General features: G+C 44.5%; 1 non-coding gene across 1 annotated transcript; it reads right to left on the bottom strand.

The window, feature by feature from the left end:
- Positions 1-4,417: 4,417 nt before the first annotated feature.
- On the bottom strand, positions 4,418-4,555 carry LOC119926114. The gene has a single exon (XR_005450022.1). It is a non-coding gene; the product is annotated as a small nucleolar RNA SNORA7 (small nucleolar RNA).
- Between the last annotated feature and the right edge of the window lie 517 nt (positions 4,556-5,072).

A 5,072-nucleotide genomic window follows, 5' to 3' on the forward strand; every position in this document is an offset into this window, starting at 1 on the left:
CCAAGTGCTTAGTACAGTGTTTTGCACATAGTAAACACTCAATAAATACCATTGATGAAGATGATGATTTGAAAGAGCTTCCCAAAGATTAGCGCAATCCAGGAGTAAGACTTGTGGATCCATAGGGCCATTCAGGAAAGGGTCACGTCTAGCGGACAGATACATAGTAATAATAATAATAATTGTGGTATTTATTTACTGTATCAGCCTTCTCTCTGATCTCCCATCCTCATGTCTCTCCCCACTACAATCCATACTTCATCATCATCATCAATCGTATTTATTGAGCGCTTACTATGTGCAGAGCACTGTACTAAGCGCTTGGGAAGTACAAATTGGCAACATATAGAGACAGTCCCTACCCAACAGTGGGCTCACAGTCTAAAAGGGGGAGACAAAACCAAACATACTAACAAAATAAAATAAATAGAATAGATATGTACAAAATAAATAAATAAATAAATAGAGTAATAAATATGTACAGGTGGCAGATCAATCATGCAATCAATCGGTGGTATTTACTGAGCGCTTATTATGTGCACATAGCACATTGTGTGCTTTATTTATTTTATTTGTACATATCTATTCTATTTATTTTATTTTGTTAATATGTTTGGTTTTATTATCTGTCTCCCCCTTCTAGACTGTGAGCCCACTGTTGGGTAGGGACTGTCTCTATATGTTGCCAACTTGTACTTCCCAAGCGCTTAGTACAGTGCTCTGCACACAGTAAGCGCTCAATAAATACGATTGATTGATTGATTGATATTTGTTACACACTTACATTGAGAAGCATTGAGATGCAGTGTGGCTCAATGGAAAGAGCACAGGCTTTGGAGTCAGAGGTCAATCAATCAATCAATCAATCGCATTTATTGAGCGCTTACTGTGTGCAGAGCACTGTACTAAGCGCTTGGGAAGTACAAGTTGGCAACATATAGAGACGGTCCCTACCCAACAGTGGGCTCACAGTCTAGGTCATGGGTTCAAATCCTGCTCCACCACTTGTCTGCTGTGTGACTCTGGGCAAGTCACTTCACTTCTCTGTGACTCAGTTCCCTCATCTGTAAAATGTGGATGAAGACTGTGAGCCCCATGTGGGACAACCTGATCACCTTGTATCTCCCCCAGCGCTTAGAACAGTGCTTGACACATACTGAGCGCTTAACAAATACCACCATTATTATTATTATTATTACTAAGCACAGGTGTGGACCCAAGAAAATCAAGTTGGACACAGTCCCTGTCCCACATTTGCTCACAGTCTGAATCTCCATTTTCTGATAAGGTAACTGAGGTACAGAGCTGCTTCTCTGGTTGGTACATGATGACTTGGACAAGGAGCTGCTAGTTTGCAGCCTATTTTCAAGGAAAAAAATCAACAGATGAAACAGTTGTGGCTGCCTGGAATCCATTGACTAAAAAAGAAAAGGGGAGGTGGGTGGGGAAGGGGGCTGGGGCTGTGGAAGTCCTGGCCTGACAAACCTAGGACCCAGAGCCCATTACCTGACCTTGAAATCAATCGTAGTCGTGACTGGAGGGGCTCGACAGCCCTGACTCCCAGTAACCTCCCCTGGGGTGGGGGCCGGGGGCAAGGAGGCCTGAGGGAACTGATCCACTGTGGCCAGGCTCCTGCCAGCCACCCGCTCAGGAAGCCTGCCATCGACCCCGGCCTTTCGGGGAAAAATGAGCCAGGGCTTTGGGAATTTGGTCTGAGGCCACCAATCTTTTTCATTCGTCAGCACATCGCTTGCCGCTCGAGTGACCTTTCAGTCCTTAATTACCTGGCCCAGATCTCGAATCAGGGGCTGAGATCGTGTTCTTTCTAAAATCATCCTGCCCTCAAAATTGGATTCACGGATGTGGCTTCTCTTAGAGCTAAACCTAAGACCCCGCTTCTTGTCCCCCTCTCTGGCCTTCATGGCTGTGCCCATGATGAAGTTGAAATCGATGGATTGCATTTATAGTTCAAAACTGGGATGCTGAGCGCCTCTCGAGTCTTTGCACCTTGCCTTTTTTCCTTGGGGAGCAGGAGTGTGGTAGAGTCAAGGGAAGATCTGTGGGCTGATCATAGCTCTCTGACACATTTCACACTACAAGCCCAGAATCCTCAGGGACCCACAGTCAGTAGGTACTAAGCATGTTCCAGAGAGAAACCCCAATGTGTAAAGTGAGGCTCCATGGGGGGTAAATTCAAGGGAGATTGATAAGGTTTACTGAGGAAATCTCAATTCTGGGGCATGTGTAAATATTTCTAAAATTGCCTGGGGTAGCCAGGACCAACCGGACTAAATTTGGAAGAACAGTCTGTCTATGTTAATGGTTTGAAGATGAGGCCTTTCCCAATTAATCCCTCTTTTCCCCAGCTCTCTCACCCTTCTGCAACATCTCTGAACTTGGATCTGAGGTCTTTGGTCATTTGGTATCCATCCTACCCTCAGCCTCAGAGCACCATGCATTATAAATTATTTATTTATATTAATTCTGTCTCCCCCTCTAGACTGTAAGCTCATGGGCAGGGACTACATCCACCAACTCTGTAGTATTGTACTCTCCACTGATTGATGACTCCATTGAATTGTATCCATGAGAGTGAATGTCCCTAATGGAGAATCTCACTTAATTAATCAGTCGATCAATCAATCAATAGCATTTATTGACTATCTACTCTGTGTAGAGCACCATAGAAAGCACTTGGGAGAGTACGACAGAGTGAGTAGACATGATCCCTGCCCTCAAGCAGCTTCTAGTGCTTAGAACAGTGCTTGGCACATAGTTAAGCACTTAACAAGTACCATAATCATTATTACAACCTATCAGGCACTAAAACAAATTACAGGTAGAGGGAGGCAACAGAGTTTGGAGATGAAGATGTGTATATAAGGGCATCGGGGGTGGGGTGGTTGGGTAACCACACTTCCGAGGTGATGTGAAAGTGCTAGAGGGGCAGTAGAAGGGGAAATAGGGTGGGAAGATGAGGAATTATTAGGGAAGGCTTCTTGGAGGAGATGTGATTTTGGAAGGGCCTTGAAGACGGGGTGAGCAGTTTTCCCAGATATGAAGGGGCTGGAAGTTCCCGGCAGAAGGGAGGGTGTGAGAGGTCGGCGGCAACGGAGATGAGACCGAGAATAATAATAATAAGGGCATTTGTTAAGTGCTTACTATGTGCCAAGCACTGTTCTAAATGCTGGAGGAGATACAAGATTATAAAGTTGTCCCACACGGGGCTTACACATTTAATCCCCATTTTACAGATGAGGTAACTGAGGCCCAGAGAAGTTAAGTGACTTGCCCAAAGACACACAGTTGAAAAGTGGCACAGCCGGGATTAGAACTTATGACCTCTGATTTCCAAGCCCGGGCTCTTTCCACTGAGCCAAGCTGCTTCTCTAACTAGAATGTCTTGCTCAGTTGCATGCTATGCCTATGAAAATGCAGTGTGGCAACTTTTTTGGCCTCTTGCCATTCAACCTGAACATTCTCAGACACCAAGGAGGCTGTGAGTGTTGCTATTGCCTCTCCCTCTCTAGACTGTAAGCTCGTTGTAGGCAGAGAACGTGTGTACCTACTCTGTTACATTGTACTCTCCCAAGTGCTTAGCACACTGCACTAAGTACACAGCAGTGTACACACAGTGAACACTCAGGCAATATCATTAATTGTTCGATTGATTGGCTGCTTATGCTTTCTAGGCCTTTACTTTAGGGTTGGAAAGGGAAAAGGAATTGTCTACTGTCAGCAGATGTGTTTCAGTTGTCTGGCAATAGTGGTGATAGTTTGCACTGAGCCGTCCACACTCTCTCACCCTTTCCTCCCGAGCCCAGAGACCTAGATCCTGAAGAATCATATTTCAATCAGAATTATGCATGAAAACAAACTCTTGTACTTTGCATTGAAAACTCTGGAAATACTAAAATGTGAATTGCTTGTCCTGTCTTATGCCGTCGAGTCGTTTCCGACCCATAGAGATTCTATCGCCTTCCTCCGCACAGTCAACTTGAATCTCCTCCCTCGACTTTCTTTAGGCCTTCCCAGACTGAGCCCCTTCTTTCCTCTCCCCCTCGTCCCCCTCTCCATCCCCCCGTCTTACCTCCTTCCCTTCCCCACAGCACCTGTATATATGTATATATGGTTGTACATATTTATTACTCTATTTATTTATTTATTTATTTATTTTACTTGTACATTTCTATCCTACTTATTTTATTTTGTTGGTATGTTTGGTTCTGTTCTCTGTCTCCCCCTTTTAGACTGTGAGCCCACTGTTGGGTAGGGACTGTCTCTATGTGATGCCAATTTGTACTTCCCAAGCGCTTAGTACAGTGCTCTGCACATAGTAAGCGCTCAATAAATACGATTGATTGATTGATTGATTGATTGATTGGTGCCACTGCTGCCCAGGCACGGGTGAGTTTTGACGTGTAGCAGATTGCCTCCCACTTGCTAGCCACTGGCCAAGCTAGGAATGGAATGGGTAGGCCTCTTCTTGACTTTCCCTCCCATAGCCGAGACTGGTAGAGTACGGGAAACTCTCCAGGTGCCATCCTGAGAGGGGATGAATTGCTTACTGCCTTTTAAATATCGATATGGACTACTACAGTGTGAATCTTTTGTGGTTAATAACTAAGGTTCTTGTTAAAATTAGGGAGAATACTTTAGTCCCTATTAGAAATACATGACTGGACATAAAATACTGCAAGACAAGTGACATAAGCAATGATAGAATAGAATTGATTCATTGTTGGGGGGCTCATCTCTAATGATTTTAGAGTGCTCAATTATTTTCATCTAAATGAGGCATTTAAGTCTAGATCTAGAGAAGCAGTAAGGCCTAGTGGAAAAAGCGTGGGCCTGGGAGACAGAGGAAGTGGGTTCTAATCCCAGCTCCAACACTTGTTTGCTGGGTGACCTTGGGCAAATCACTTAACTTCTCTGTGCCTGAGTTCCCTCATATGCAGAATGAGGATTCAATACCTGTTCTCCCTCCTACTTGGACTGTAAGTCCCACGTGAGACCTGATTATCTTGAATCTACCCCAGCACTTAGAATATTTTTGTCACATAGTGTGTTGA

Source organism: Tachyglossus aculeatus, chromosome 3 (genome assembly GCF_015852505.1).
Source record: "Tachyglossus aculeatus isolate mTacAcu1 chromosome 3, mTacAcu1.pri, whole genome shotgun sequence".
In the NCBI taxonomy this organism is placed as follows: Eukaryota; Metazoa; Chordata; class Mammalia; order Monotremata; family Tachyglossidae; genus Tachyglossus; species Tachyglossus aculeatus.